This window comes from Mercenaria mercenaria, chromosome 2 (genome assembly GCF_021730395.1).
Source record: "Mercenaria mercenaria strain notata chromosome 2, MADL_Memer_1, whole genome shotgun sequence".
Classification (NCBI taxonomy): domain Eukaryota; kingdom Metazoa; phylum Mollusca; class Bivalvia; order Venerida; family Veneridae; genus Mercenaria; species Mercenaria mercenaria.
Window position 1 is genome coordinate 30,883,338 of NC_069362.1, and position 17,616 is coordinate 30,900,953.

The 17,616-nt window shown below is 32.9% G+C and overlaps 1 protein-coding gene across 6 annotated transcripts in view; it reads right to left on the minus strand.

Annotated features, from left to right (window-relative positions):
* The window catches only part of LOC123563621 (interferon-inducible GTPase 5-like), a 148,738-nt gene that overhangs the window by 15,636 nt on the left and 115,486 nt on the right, over positions 1-17,616 (minus strand). For 2 of the 6 annotated variants that reach the window (XM_053533832.1, XM_053533813.1), the window contains exon 1: positions 4,648-5,996. The exons of 2 other annotated variants lie outside the window; for them this stretch is intronic. The gene's annotated coding sequence lies outside the window, so the exon portion shown is untranslated. Of the gene's footprint in view, positions 1-4,647; positions 6,000-6,766; positions 7,993-17,616 lie in introns of those variants that run through there. 2 more of the 6 variants (XM_053533858.1, XM_053533846.1) reach the window with 2 other exon arrangements.

Below are 17,616 nucleotides of genomic sequence, written 5' to 3' on the forward strand. Positions count from 1 at the left end.
AACACACCCCTACACCATATTACCATCAATATTTTTCACTCACGAATGCACTCAATTCAGGTGATAATTGCTGATATAATTGTAAATGAGAGGCCCCAAAAAACCTTTTTTCAAGTTGTGTATATGTTTAAGTTGTAAATTAATGTTGATATCTGAAGTTATTACCCGCTTACTTTGTTAACAACAATAAATAAAACACCTTATAGTTTGTTTTTAAGGTAGTTGACCGGTATCGAAACTCATCATATAAAGTAATCTCCATATGCTTTTTCAGCATTTTTTGTGTTTCATGGAAAGCAATGATCGTGATAGTTCCATCCAAAGAATGTTGAATTGCTTAAAATACATGGCATAGAGTCATTACCTTTCATCTACCTTCGGATATTGTATTTACAACCACTGCCATAAAACATTGTAATTATATTTGATGACAATGATTTTTTGTGTTACATTATTTGAATCAAAATACTCTGAACAGTAAGAGAAACTCTATAAAATGACTAAAGCATATATAAGAAACACTTTCAAAACGATTCACTGAAGTTATAAATATACGCAATCTAGCTACTAGCATAAAAATGATACCAATTTAACTTTTTTGTTATTTCTCATTGTTGGATATATAAGTTCTACATTTTAACATATGAATTTTGTGTAAACCAATGCATCACCATTTAGAAAAATAAATTACATTGACTAAGAGATCAGAACTTTATTACGTTTCTTAATTTTGTAAATTTTCTTTTAAGGAACTTATGCATTGTGTTACATTTTCTTCATGTACTTCTAAACTTTCTATCAGGGCCTCGCTACAATTTATATAATAAAATAACTGTCAGTGTACGCAATGAGAAAGTGTGCATGTTGTATATTGAATACAATGAGATTTTAACAAATGTAAGTCATATTTTGTCTGCCTGATTAGTTCTTGCAAAAAAGGACCTATCTGATTTTTCTTTCATTTTTGACCAGTGTTTTATGGTTTTATGTTGGCTTCAGTTTATTAGTCAATTCAGAGTTGTTCCCCTTAGATTTCCTTGGGTAGGTACCATCTCTAATAAATATAATATTATGCTACCAAAAGAATAAAAAAAAGTCGCGTCTTTTTGTTTGTCTTTTTCTGATATTGAGAAAGAAATCGTAGAGCAGTTAAGATCTAAATGGAAGTTTCGTTCATGATAGTAACTTTTAAGCTCCCCCCAGAATTTTTAGCGCATGGACATTCCCAAAATAAGTGTTTAATAGATTCAACATTCATTGAACAGAAGTCACATATATTTGATACGACGATTTTATTTTTTTTGTTTTAGCATACTTTTATTTGTCGCAATTATTCTATGCAGATATTTAAATTGAAAATTTCTATATTTACTATCTATAGTTGATGTTGGTATGTTTTTATATATTTCTTTCCATTTTAAATCTGCATTTGGTTTGATGTTTTTCCATTTATTTTCTGCCGAGTTCGGAGATATTTTATCATTTTTCATTTGATGTTCAACAAATATGTATTTGTTTTCTCTATATTCAAAAAAATAATATATGCTTCTCCGCCATTGCAACGTTTAGTGTATCGACGTGAACACTTTTTATAGAAGTTATGCGAAATATTACCATAATAATAAAGAAGTTACTAAGAGAACATGTAATATCCAAGACTCCGTGTGATTTAGCCAGAATGTGGCTAAAATGTGCAAAGTCATGCAATACAGGCATTGGACAGAGGTTTTCTTTACTTGAAATTAAATTAGAGTCATCTGTTGCCGTACGGTTAATGCTGCTAAATTAGAATTACTTGCCCATCACCACTGTGGGTTTGAAAACACGCTTTGGGTATAGATTGTTTTCATGATAGGCTTGTGGAAGGTTGATGGGCATCTGTGGTCTTCCTACACACTCAGTCTCCATCTGACATATACTTACGGTGTTTCGTTTACGACAATGGTGACATTTTATTTTATATTAAACTTCGATGCATGATGGTAGATGACAAAAATGCGATGACGCGATGGCACGATGATGAAATAACGATGATACGATGGTAAAAATGCGATGGCACGATGATGGATTGGGATGGCACGATTGTTGAAATGTCGATATAATATAACTTCTTCCTTTTCGCACCATCAGCGACGTTTTTACAATCGCACCATTGTGCCATCGCGTTTTCATTATCGTACCATCATGCCGTCGCGTTTTCACCATCGTACCATTGCGTTTTTATCATTATACCATGGCGTTATCATCATCGTACCGTCGCGTTTTCAACATCGTGCCATCGTGTTTTCACTATCGCGCCCTCGTGCCATCTCGTTTTCATCAACGTGACATCATGTCATCGCGATTTCACCATCGTACCATCGCTTTTTCTCCAACGTTCCATCGTTTTATCACCACCGTACCGTCGCGTAACCACCATACCATTGCAGTTTCACCACCGTACCATCGCGTTTTTAATATCGTACAATCGCGTTTTCTCCATCGTACCATCGCAGTCCGGTTATAAATGCGTAGTACGATAATGAAAACGCGATGGTAAGATGGTGAAAACGCGATAGTACGGCAATAAAAACGCTATAATACATCGACATTTCACCACTGTACCCTCGCATTATCGCGTTTTCATCATCGTGCCATTGCGTTTTCACCCTCGTACCATCATTGTTACATCATCGTGCCATCGCACTATCGTGTTTTCGTCATATTACCATCGTAAATCGCAGTTAAGGATTCAATTAAATGTCACGATAGTCCAAACGGAGCACCGTATATACTGGTGTTATGATATAGTTTCAATAAACTATTGTTATAAATAAAGCACATTCTTTTGTAACCGGCTAACTATTACAATGAAATGCTTTAAAAACGCAATAATGTTTAGTCTGCTGTAAGAGATTATTGTAGATCTTTAGAGTTTTAATATTGAAATAAACAAAGACTTATTGCGTACCGATTTCTAAACCTTAATTTTGAAAGCATTCGTGCATTGAATAAACTGATATTTTAAGCAATTATATCATGTTTTCCGGTCTGCAATGTATAACTGATCTATGAAATAATTTACCGACCTTCAAAAGCTTTTAATAACTTTTTGAAGTTTTTCCAAATGATACAAAATGTTGTTATTTTCAAAAGGGTTGTACTTTCACAAAACAAAACATGTTTTCATAATTATGAAACTTGCACAGTGATGTCAATCTTATAATGCCAAAGATGTGTTGAAAATCTTAAAACACTAAGTATTGTACCAAGTTCCTGATAAGCATTATGATATGCAAATGATTTACATTATTTCTTTGTTAAAAAGGGCATAATATTGACAAAATATTGACAAAATGAAGTTGTGTTGTATCATGATGCCGATTACATTTGATAAGTTTGCAAGTAGTTGGCCTTATAACTCTTCAGAAACGAACTTTCATGCGAAACTAATACCAAAATTGTAGTCTAAAGGGAGCATAATTTTGAAATAGGACAGAATTGTAGAGTGCAAATTTCACCTCTTTTAAATCTTTTACTGATTTTTGATTATAATTTGTGTGGACGTCGCCATTTTACCAAACATGAAGATGATTCGCCTATTGTCATCGGTTACAATTCCACTTTTCTTACATTTAATTTCATAATATGATTGCTTCGTCTAAAAACCTGTTTATGCAACTATCCAATTAGTTTGTACGCAAACATACCACAATTTAAATGTATATTAGTCAGTTAGCTACTGCACTTTTAAGGTCATTACAACAAGGCAAAGCCTTGGCCATTAAGGTCAGGACTTGTCCTGTCTTACTACCGTTTTACTTTGTCTTTTGATACTCGTGACCACATAATCATGTTATGATTTCAGTTACATTAATACGTGTGTGCGTGTGTGAACATGGTTTATATTAAATTGAAATAGAGAATAATTAATTTACTCAAAAACGTCCTAGGTAAACATATGAATATTTTCTCTCTCTCAGTTACATTAATACGTGTGTGCGTGTGTGAACATGTTTTATATTAAATTGAAATAGAGAATAATTAATTTACTCAAAAACGTCTTAGGTAAACATATGAATATTTTCTCTCTCTCTCTCTCTTTTTGTGGTTGTTGTTGTTGTTGTTATTTGCATTTTTAGTTTTCGGAGTAGTAGTCTTCTAAAGCACATAGGCACTATGTGCATAGGTACTATGTGAATCACTACAAAATTCCCTAAATAAGGGTAGCATATAATGCTGGTTTGTATCAAACCCTTTAGAGTTTGTTATTGAAACGTTTTGGAATGTCACCAGGTCGTTTTTAAACAGTATTAAAATGCATGTCATGTAATTTGAATTTTAAATTATTATTTCAGCGCTCTATGCAATTATTCAGAGCACAAAAAGCTTATTCGGAAACCTGAACAACTTTTAATGCAACATGAGAGGTTTTGAAATGTGCAACGCCCTTAACGCCCTTAAGCCTCGGCTTTAAGGGAAGTGTACATTTTAGCAGCGGACGTAACTTTTTTTTAAATAAATATGCACATACGATCATACGAACAAGAAAACGCATAACAAAAAAGCAAGTATCTAAAAGCAAATATAACAAGAAGCTATCTCACCAGGATTACCGTCATACTTTAACATCAATTTTTGAAAATTCATGTACATAACAATGCTCACCTGTCAGATATAACCCATTTCATTGTTTTCTTTTAAAGCCAAAACACTGCTTAATTAATTTGTGTCTGGACGAACAAATGTCTAGTAGTCAGTTCGAAAACCAATTAAGGTCGGTGTTCAGTGTTATATGATATGGTAGCTATTGAATTATCAGAACGAGGCTAATATTGTAAACATGAATATGAATCAAAGTGCAACAAAGTCCATTATAAAAAGGAAGCTTCAAATAAGATGGTTAGGCAGAGTTTGAAATCCAGGATTAAAATGTTAAAATGGTAAACATTTGATAAAATCTATAAAATATGACCACGATTATGCTGTTTTATTGGTCCTTGACTTTATTATCACTAGTGATTTTATAACAACGTGTTGAAACGCTCGCATTTAATAATTCTTAATATCGATTTATTACCTATCATGTACCACACAACTCTAGATTTCTTTTATTTCAAAACAGTAGGTGGGAGTTTGTGCCCGACATTTTGGGGACATTTTGGGGCCCACAAAAGTTCATAGGTTTCATGCTAAGTTTCCTCTTATAAGTAGTATAGACTTAGAAAACATAATTATTTATTTTATAGGATACAACTTGCATCCTTTACAAAATTTATGTTAATTTTTTTATTCTAACAACGTCTTAAAATGATGTCCGGACAACATCTTACACTTAAGTTCTAAAATAGAAAAAGTGGAAAACCACAGGTCGCCTTAAGCGACATAGATAAAAAATACTATTGGGCCTGTTTGTGGACGGTAGCGGAAATTCAAGCTACCGTTCACAACCTCTAGCAGGGTTGAGCAGAACTCGACATTTACACATATTACAAGTACCGAAATTAAATTTAGAGACACTCATACGGCGGTGTACATGGAATCTTCAATGATACAGTTTGCAATTCCATGAAAAGTGGCGTATAGCTCCGTATCAAAATAATGGGTTTGCCCTAAACGAGAAAACAACGGGCAGGACTAAACAAACTTGAATTTAGGGGGGGGGGGGTGGATCTGAAGTTAAGAACCTGCATATAATAAAACCTTCCAAAAGACAATTAGAAAGCGCACAACCAGGCTTAGAGGTGATTATACAATACCCAAACCTATCAAAGCGGGAGTATTGGAACCAACCAATCCGAAATATTCAAGTTGAATTTGAACATGTACATTAACACAAAATAAATGTCGTGCTGACGATCCAGTTTGGCAGTAAGTGTTTCCGCATACTTACACGTTTCTTCATTAGAAAATTTTAAGCAAGTAAAAGTGATTTATAGTGCTTGTTCACTAAACAATATATACTTTAAACTAAAGTTATTCAAACTAACGGTTATGTGCGTTTTTTGTTTGCAGATGTGTGAAACAAGTTAGATAGCAAAGAATTCAAACTGCTTCATTCACGGATCTAAGTATTTGTGCTTAGTGAAAAGATATGTCCTGATTCAAGTTTAAAAATGAATCTACCTGTTCTTTTGAGAACCTGCCAGTCCCGCTCTCTGACTCCTAATAGTTTAATGGTCTACCTAGTCTGTGAATTCTCTATCTCATATATAGTCTCACGTATGAAACGACCTACTGGAGTCCCATCCATGTGTTACATAGGTCAAAAATATATAAGTGATCGCAACATGAAGCATTAAAGTTTAGATTTTGCACCAAAAGTCTATGACTTTCGTCTGAGAAGGCCCCTTGTACTCCCACTAGCGAAAGAGGAATCCTCTCTAACGCCATCCGTTTCACATTAGTCATCATCCGCCCTGATAGAGAGTAAACTTGAAATTTTGTAGCCATTTGTAGCAAAATTTCTATTTAATATATTATTCCAGAGACTCTCATTACTGTTGCAAAAGTAACTGAAAAGCATGGTTTTATACAGATCATGTGTAGAGTAAATTTCCGACAAGCAAAACTGCATAGAGGTGCAACTATGTACTTATGTTTCAACATCTGCAGTGATTTGATGATACATAGTACGGACTCCATCTACACATGTTCATGTTGATGTTCCTGTTACGTCAGAGGGTAACAATGTTTTGTTATAGTTAATAAAAATAACAGACAGACAAACCAGCAACTATAACAATAACAAATTTTTATACATGAATTTAAGTAAAAATCCAAATACCTTTGAAAATGACAAAAAGCTTTAAAATCCAATATAATAACTAAAATAGTCCAAATCCAGGTCAAATTTAAATCCAGTCAGAATGAATTCCATTTTTAATATAAATCCTTCAAATAATACTTCCAAATATTAAATATCCAAACTGGTAATAATTTGTTTTTAAGAAATACAGGAAAGTTTCATCAATATTTACAGATTAGTTTCTTAGGTTCTTAGGTTCTGTTTTTAATCTAAAACATATGACTATATATTGTATCATGGAAGGTTCCAGAGTTCTCATGTAACAATAAAAATTTAAAAAAACTTTCCTAAAAAATAAAGAACAATCTTTTCCTGAAATAACTGACATACACTGTTTATCAATAATTGATACATTACTGATAGAATTATCTAGATTAAAGGAGAATGTTATAGTGAATACAGAATAATGTCTTAAAACAAGGTCAACAAACAATGTTTTGTCTCAAGAAAAAAAAAATATCTATACATAACACCTCCCCACCTAAAGAAAACATAATTTAATAAAACTTTCTTTTAATTTTACAACATATCAAACAAATGAAACATACATAATGCATGAAAAAGAAATATATCAGTTTTACAATTATCACACATGTACTAAAATATCATTTTACAATTATAATACATATAATTAATATATCATTTTACAGTTATAGCACATATACTAAATAACATTATTTATAACTGATAGAACCCTTGGTTCAAATCCTGGACAGGGCATCTGCTATAAGATTATCTTTGCCCTTGATGTGCAGAATATCCAAGTTATACTCTTGGAGTAAAACACTCCATCTTAGCAATCTCTGATTTTTGTTTTTCATTTTGCTAATGAAAGTTAAGGGATTGTGGTCACTGAAGACAACAATAGGGTATGTGACTGCACTTAAATATACTTCAAAGTGCTGAATAGCCAAAATTAGAGCTAGACACTCTTTTTTAATAGTAGAGTAATTTCTCTGATGTTTATTAAATTTCTTTGAGAAATAACAAGCAGGATGATTAATCCAAGAGTTGACTTCTTGTAGCAATACCCCTCCAGCACCAATATCACTAGCATCTACTGCTAACTTAAAAGGTTGGTCAAAATTTGGTGCCAAAAAAATTGGTTTGCTCTTAAGAATGGCCTACAAATTTTCAAATGATTTTTGACAATTATCATTCCAGATAAATATTGACTTTTAAGAAAGTAAATTGGTTAAAGGTTCAGCAATAGAAAAAATAAAAATGACAAAATTTTCAGTAGTATCCAGCCATATCGCGAAAACGCATAAATTCTCTTTGTTGGTTGGAACTGGAAAATCAGAGATTGATTCAACCTTAGCATCAATAGGTTTTACTTGACCCTGTCCCACAACATGACCTTAAAAAGTAACACAAGCTTTACAAAATTCACTTTTTGATAGATTAATCGTCAAATTTTGCTTCATTGACTCTCCTGGAGAAGTCCCTGATGGTCTGTAGATGACTTTCCCAAGTGTCATGGTGTATGATGACATCACCAATGTATCCATCACATCCTTTAAGTCCAGAAATGATTGAATTGAAATGTTGCAGGCGAGTTTTTCATACCGAATGGCATAACTTTGTAATGAAACAATCCAAATGGTGTAACCATGGCTGAAACTTGTTTAGCTTTTTCTGTGAGAGAAACTTGCCAAAATCCTTTTAACAAATCAAATTTTGTTACATATTTTGCTTGTCCAATTTTATCCATACAGTCATCAATTCTACGTATTGGAAATGAATTTGTTTTTGTGACACTGTTAACTTTCCTGTAATCTGTACACAGGCGATAGGATTTGTCAGATTTTAGAACAAGAATACATGACGATATCCATTCACTGCTAATGGGTTCAATGAAATTATTGTCCAACAAATATTGAATTTCTTCTTTTAGATGATTTTGTTTTGTTGGTTTCATTCTATATGGATGTTGTTTAATTGGTGTCGTCGAATCTGTAAGATCAATGTCATGAAAATTTTTGTCAGTTCTAGAAGGTACATCCGAAAATAAATGTTCATATTCATGGATAAGTTGTTTCAGCTGTTCTCTGTGTTGCGGTTCCAAATGTGAAAGTTTTTCATCAAGGTGTTGAAGAATGTCTGAATTTTTAAGCTTTGTTTGACCATGGACAGTGCTGTTATTTTGTTCAAAATTACATTCAATTGAATTATCAATTTCCTCACAAACAGGTACACTAATACTAACAGGATGTGGGACAAAGTTATCTCTATCAATGTATTCTTTTAACATATTTATATGACAAGCTGCTTTTGCTTGCGCCTCCCAGGAATGTTAATGTTGTAAATTAGATCACTTGACTTCTTGTCAACAGTATAAGGACTATGATACTCGCTTGTAATGGTTTACCAGGGATAGGTAAAAGTGCCAAAACTCTATCACCTGGTTTAAAAGTTCTTTCTACAGCACATTGATCATACCTTGATTTCATTCTGTTTTGAGCAGATTGCAAATTTGAACGTGCAAATTCACAAGCTTTTGTCAATTTAGTTCTGAAGTCAGAAACATATTGAAGCAATTTTAAAGAACTGTCATCTTCTGAAAGAAATTTTTCTTTAAATAATTTTAAAGGTCCACGGATAGTGTGACCAAACACTAATTCAAATGGACTTTAGCCAAGTGATTCTTGTACAGCATCTCTGACCGAAAATAACAAAAATGAATACCTTCATCCCAGTCTTTTCTGTATCAAAACAATATGTTCTAATAATATTTTTCAAGGTTTGATGAAATTTTTCTAAGGCACCTTGACTTTCTGGGTGATAGGCTGAAGATTTGTATTGTTCTTTGCCTAAGCTATGTCATTCTTGTTGAAATATGTTAGACATAATATTAGAACCTTGGTCAGACTGTACAGATTTTGGTAGACCAACAATGTGAAAATTTTGTTAAAGCCTTCACAATGGATTGAACTTTAATGTTTCTTAAAGGAATAGCTTCGGGAAATCTTGTTGAAGCACACATAACTGTCAAAAGGTACTGGTTCCTTGGTTTGGTTTTAGGCAAGGGACCAACACATTGTACTATTATTCTACTGAAAGGTTCATCAAATGCGGGTATTGGCTGGAGATATGCCTTAGGTATTTTCTGATTGGGTTTGCCTACCATTTGACATGTATGACAAGTCATAGAAAATTTAGAAACATCAGATTTCAAATTAGGCCAATAAAAATGATTCAAGATCTTTTGGTATATTTTATTTACACCGCAATGACCTGACATGGGCGTTTCATGAGCCAGAGAAAGAATTTCCTGACGGTAAAATTTTGGGACCACAATCTGGTAATTAACTGTCCATTCATCATCAGCAGGGGCATCTGGTGGTCGCCATTTTCATCAAAATCCCATGTTTAACAAAATAACAGACAGGAACCTGTGAAGCTTCTTCTTCACTAACAGTCTTTTGAAATAATAATGAAATTTCAGGATCATTGTTTTGTTCCAGAATAAGCTGTGACTTTGACAGCGAGTTATGACCTTGGTCATTGAAAGGAGAATAATCAGAGCAGTTGTCAGAGTCTGTTTGTTGAACAAACAGATTTGAAGAAACAGAATTATCTGTCTCAGAATTAAATGTTTCATTGATAATAGTATCAGACAAATCAATTTCTGACACAAGATCACTCTCAATGGCTTTCTTAGCCATAGAACGATAACTGCACAAAAAGGGTAAAGGTGAGGAATTTCCTGTTCAACAGAATCAGGTTTCTGATCCAAACAAAGTGTGTTAGTTACAAGTGGATTTACCACAACCTTATCTCCAGCTAGGCCATTTCCTAACAATAAATGAACACCTTTAAATGGGGAATCAGGTCTAACACCCACAGTCACAGGGCCAGTAACCAATCTGAGGTTAAATAAACATTATGGAGGGGTACAGAAACAAAACCATGTTCCACCCCTTGAATAAATACATTTGTACTAGAAGAAGTCTTCTCAGAAAAAGGCAGAACATCTGCACGAATAAGAGATTGAGAAGCTCCAGTATCACGTAGGATTTTAATAGGTGTAGACTGGGTAGAATCACCGATAAGTGATAAAGAACCACCAGATATGAATGACTCACAAACCTCCATAATAGAATCAGACTTGGCGTCCTTGACCCCTATAATTATATACATATATATATATATATATATATATATTTATATATATATATATATATATATATATATATATATATATATATATATATATATATTTATTTATTTATTTATTTATTTATATCAGAAAAAGGCTGGGGTTTAGACTTAAGAGAGGTAAAGCCAGTTGGTCTTGCCTCATCTCTTCCCTGTTTCCTATTTAGAGAAAAGCATTGAGATATAATATGTCCAGGTTTCCTGCAGTAACTGCAAGTGGGTAGAGACAAGGGTTTTTCAGCAGGTTTATTACCTGAATTTTCAGGTGTATTACCTAAAATATTTGACTTTTGAGAACTTCCTGTATTAGAATTATTACCAAATGAAAACCTAGAATTATTTTGTGGAAAATATGGTTTCTTGTTCAAATAATTTGGTTTGTTGAAGGAAATGTTATGAGTCAAAGTATAATTATCAGCCAATCTAGCAGCCTCATCTAAATTTTCAACCTGTTTTTCATCCAAGAATGTTTTGACCTCGATGCCAACACACTTTTTGAATTCTTCTGTTAACATCAACTGCCTATGTTTGTCATAGCTATTACCTATTTTCTTTGATGTACACCACCTATCAAATAACTGCTCTTAACTCTGGCAAATTCAACGTGAGTCTTTTCGGACTCCTTTCTGCAATTTCAAAATTTTTGCATGTAGGCCTCGGGAACGAGCTCATAACCTTTCAAAATTAAATTTTTGACATAATCATAATTTGAGCTTTGTTCTAAAGACAGCTGTGTATTCATTTCACGAACTTTGCCAATCAAAACACTTTGTAAAAGAAGACTCCAATTTTCCTTAGGCCATTTAAGGTTTTCAGCTATTTTCTCAAAATGCATGAAATATTTGTCAACTTCTTTTTCTTGAAAAGGTGGAACTAACCTAATATGTTTTGTGACATCAAAGTGAGAAGGACTTGGAGGTTCTGCACTTCTACTTTTTCATTTCAAATTCATATTGCATTCTTTTTTCTTCTTTCTCTCTTTCTCTTTCTCTTTCTTCCCTTTCTTTCTCCATTTCTGCAATTCCCTTAATTTCAAATCTGATTGAGTTTCTACATTTAATGACTCAGCAGATGAATCAAAAATATCTTCATCTATGAAATTCTGAACAAGAATGTTCTTAGTTTCTTGTTTGAGCATGGAAGACTTTACTTCAGAAATATTATAATGTTGGCAAGCAGAAGTAAATCAGGTTTTTATAGCTAACTTGAACATCTCCTGGGATGGCTCAGCCTCAAACTTATCAAATTCAAATTACATTTTGATAGCTGCTGGTATGTATACTTTACCAAAAATAAAGTCTAAGAAGTTTTCCAGTACAAAATAATCTGTAAAAATTGGCTGAAAAGTTTCAATATATTAAAGTCAAAATATTAAATTCAAAAATGTAGCTGTCAATGGTTTATCCCGGACGAGCGCCTAATTTCTGTTACGTCAGAGGGTAACAATTTCTTCTTATAGTGAATAAAAGTAACAGAAAAATAAACCAGTAACTATAACAATAACAAAATTTATGAATTTAAGTAAAAATCCAAATACCTTTGAAAAGGACAAAAGGCTTTAAAATCCAATATAATAACTAAAATAGTCCAAATCCTGTCCAGGTCAAATTTAAATCCAGTCAGAATGAATTCCATAATGTTTTACACAGTTCAAAAGTAATATCCAAAATTTATAATTCCTCTGTTCAAAGATATTTTTTAAATCCAGAAATTTTTAATACTAATCCTTCAAATAATGTTTCCAAAAATTAAACATCCAAACTGGTAATAATTTGTTTTTAAGAAATACAGAAAAGTTTCATCAATATCTAAAAGTTTTTCCTTCCTCCTGAAAATTTTACAAATCTGCACAACTGTTTCTTATATTTCAGTTTTTTTTTAATTCTGAAGGGAAGGTTTCTGTTTCAAACATTTTAAACTAATATAAAGTAAATTTAAGTGATTTAATGAAAGAAAATGCAGTTACAATATTTTCTTTTTCTACAGAGCAAAAAAAAACTTTTATTGTGAAACTATTGTATCTGCACTGTGTCAGATACAATAGTTTCACGATGAACAAAATATGATAATGCAGATACAATATATTTCACTTTTTCTTGATTTACAGTGAAAAGAGAGAAAATGAATTCTAATATTTTGTCACATTGTGGGTATTAATAAGGCAGTTAAGAAAATGGCATAAAACCAATTTTTGGTCAAAATGTCAGATACAATAGTTTCACGATCAACCCTCGACATATACAAACATGCATGTAGGAGGAAACAAGTAGGGCATCGTCTTGGCAAAATACCGCTTGTGAGTTTAAAGTAGTTTACTGGCACCAAACGCCATTCTTTATTCTTATATTACAAGGTGTATATTCCCATGGCCAGACATTATTAAAAGTTAACTTTTTAACTCATGGGTGAATAGCGTGATTGTTTTTATCATACAATTATGCTTAAGATGGAATGCTGGAATGCATCCCAAAATTTTTTGCCGAATATTGTCCTGAATTTTATACTGTACAAAATTCAGGGTATATGCGATTGAGTTACGATTTTACTGTGTCGCCATATTGTTCGTGTTTTTTTGCTATTTTGCCACAAACATTGCCCCTGACGTCAGTTTTCGTGCAACGGCGAGTTCTGGGTCCTTTCGGCATCTTTCCTTTCCTGCGCTCTGAATGTCATATAAATGAAAAATATAAAATAATTGTCAGTTTGCATTCAGAAAAGGCTACTCGATAGTATAACATTCAGTGAATTGAAATTGACTCTTAGGACGTCGGTGACTATTTTGTGACGTCAGAACGGAAAAAATCACATCAAGTTTTGCTAAAAAATTTGCCTTAAACTTCAGTTTATTAAAAATCGACTCGATAAAAGAAAACCTTATAATTTTGGTATGTTGTTTGGCAATGTGTGTACGTCTAGTAGACACATAAATACTTAGGGGTCACCGACTTCAATAGTTCGAAATATAACGTAACTTTACCATCACCCCCAAATGGTTTGTGGCTATATAACGTTAGAGTAAAAAAAAAACGTGTTTCAACATACACAACTCACGTTCTAGTTAAAACGAGATGTATTTATTATAAGAAATTTTCACGATATATTCGATCTCAACTTTAGATGCTATGTACTAGTGAAAGAAAACACATTTGACAAGATATATCTTGTACATTTGTTCGTAAGTATTTGACCTGGCACTTATTAATCTTCGCTAATATTTTCGGACGTTTTCGTTACTTTACGCAATATTTTATCTTGAAAAGATCTATAATTACACAAATAACCTTTTTGGTTAACGTCTGACTTCCACGCACGTTACCACGGGTACGAAATTACCGCAGACAATTTTCTAAATTCAATATCATGTAGTGTTACCGTATATGTTTTTATTCTTACAATGTCTTTTGCAACGATTTTCACGAATCTTAATGGTTTTCTCTTTTAGTATCTATTTTCGGGAGTATTTTGTCTTTTTATCTAAGATACCTTTAAAGATTTTTATTCGACACTTAATTACTTCAAAATATCTTGAATACAAGTGTATTTCTTTCAATAAATTAACCATAAAAACTAAATGAATAAGTGTATTAATATTCCGTCCTGTAAAATCTGGAGATAACATTTGAAAATAAATACAGTGGAACCTCACTAATCCGAACCCCTCTAATCCGAAAACCTCTCTAAACTGAACGAATTATTTGGTCCCATTTTTTCCTATTCATTCTCTATTGTAAAAATACCCTTGTAATCCGAAACCTCTCTACTCCGTAAACCGAACATATTTTGAGATTTTTATATCTAATTACATTAAAATCTACCCTTCTAATCCGAACCTTGTCAATGCATCTGATGTATATTAGACTGAGGACTACAACCCACAACTTCGAGATTGATGGCTAATCGTTTTGTCCCCGCAGCCACTTGCACATGCGATATTTCTAGAATCATAAAGAATACTTACGCAGTAGTTATTTCTCCATTGAGGGTCTCGTCAATACTTATGGACAACACATCCACTTTTTACTATCCATTTGTTATTCCTATTGATGCTGTCAAAATGCACATTCAAAGCTTGAATAATAGATGTCTTTTCTGTTACTAATCGTCTAATGCAAAATGCTAACTTAGCTTTGTAAAAAAGCTAGTAGACATCAATCTCCACATCTCATTCGTGCGAGATTACGAGTTGAGAGAAGAGTCTGTTCTATACGCATAATGCTGAGCAACTGATATCATTTTTTGTATCCTTGGTAAACGACTAGCGATCAAAGCCCCGACCTTCCGCTCGAGAGAGACAAAGACAGTGAGATCATAGTAAGGCAGAATAGCTAGTCCAGCGAACAGATTTTATTCTTAAAAAAATAGATCTTTAGATGACTATAAAGTATTGCAGCTAGTCAGACGCAGAGAATTCTTGAGACAGTGTCTTTTTATTACAATCAAGTACAACTGCTGGTCCAATGCAAATAATTTATTTCTTGGCGGGAACCTTCTGATCAAGTGCAGTTACAAGCTCACTAGAAAATATTTCATAAAATCCTCACCAGTTGCAGTTTCCATATTTAGGAAGTACGGAAAAGTAAAAGCCATGTCTGTTTCTCCGGATGCCCAGGATATAGATGTAGAAACTGTAGTTTCGTGTTCACACTCTGAACACATGAATTTAAATAATTATAAGTTATATCTAGGAATCAACACATATAAACATGTTGATTGACCAATGATCAAACGTCTTTTTCGATAATATCCTTAGATGCGAAATGTCATTTCCATAATTTACAACCTTTATCAGATATCTCATTAAGATATTTCATATCTACAATTCTTCTTTTCGGAACAGGTCCGTAATTACCTGAATGTTATTACATGTTTTAAAAAAATCGACTTTTTCATTAACACACTTTCTGAGCAAATCTCGCCATATGTCTCTCAATACATACATGTCGATTTATTTCATCAATTCATTCCGAATTTACCGTTAATACATGCAGCTTCGCATATTCTTTAGATATTTTGGTAAAAAATGACGATTAAACGTGTCATTTCTTAAGGGGGTTAGGGTAAAATATCGTCAAATATTGAAAAATTAAAGTCGGTGACCCCTACTAGACGTACACACACTGCGAAACATCATGCCAAAATTTTACATCTTTTTATCGAGTCGATTTTGTATAAACTGGATTTTAAGGCAAAATTTGTAACAAAACTTGATGTGATTTTTTCTGTTCTGACGTCACAATATCGTCTCTGACGTCATAAGCGTAAATCCTAATTCGCTGAATTTTATACCACTGAGTAGCATTTTCTAAATGCAAATTCACAATTATTTTGTATTTTTCATTGATATGCCGAAAGCACCCGGAACTGGGCGTTGCACGAAAAGTGCCGTCAGGGGCAATGCTTGTGTCACAATAGCAAAAAAAACACGATCAATATGGCAACAAAGTAAAACCGGAGCTCAATCGCATATATTTTGAATTTTGTACAGTATATATTTCAGGACGAAATTCGGCAAACAAATGCATTCTACATGTTTTACAAGTAGATCTATGAAATGTTGTGTATTTTTTAATTCTGAAAGTTAATGTTTTGAGCAAAAATAACTTTATTTCCCTTTCATGTATGATATAGCTTTTAGTTCAACTGGTCACATTCCATGACTATTAAAATACTTTACTATAAATATCACAAAGTGATTCATGCCGTTGACATATAAAGCAAAACAACACAAGACCATAGTCCAGGAAATTAAAGAGCAACTTCTTATGAACAACTAGGTATCAATTTTGATCATTGCTGAAAGTTTGAATAAATTTTTTGAAAATATTATAATGAATGAGGAAGTCAGGTCACAAGCATTACTCTATATATCGTATAGAGTGCCAGCTATATATTGCAATAACAACGTTCCATAAATGCGATAAGCCAATCGCATATCGGTAAATAATCACGTAAAATCACCCTTGTTGCTTTTCAGTACACCCGCAGCCTGCTGGCCGCATGTAATAAACTTACACCCTCAGATGATTCCCTTGCACATGTAACAGTAACTACGGGAATACATTGTAAAACATCAATAATGTTCATGTAAGATATCGAAACAACCCACGGAACCGTAATGTGCGGCTGCATTCTTCCTGCTGTACTATTATCCTTTTGTTTTTGTTTTTAATTAGATGCAGATAAATAAGAATCAGTCAATATGAATTTGCTTCATTTTGAAGAATTTTAACCAATTCGTCAAACGTAGGGGAAAAGAGGGTGTGTTGTCATTTGAATAATTGTAAAGGGTGCCTTTTTCGATAACATAAACTATGTCCTTGATAATTATATCAAATTTCAACGGGCGTGTAGGAATAAATCTTTGAAATTGCCCTTCTGAATATCTGCCTAAGAACTTACAATTTCACGTAAATTGATTTAGTCTTTCCTGTTAGACGAAAACTATTGTAATAGTCTTATTAGAAAATCATAACTTTGGAGCTTTGGTAATACAAAGCAGTTAGAAAGGCAGTCAAACACTTGGTAAATCCGTAGATATTGTCCGATTTACTTATTCGTTATGGTCCATATGAAATATTTGTAGGCTGACATCCATGTTTCTTTCTGATAACGAATTTGTCAAGAAAGCAGAAATTTTGTCATTTAATTTTCCAAAACAACATGATTGG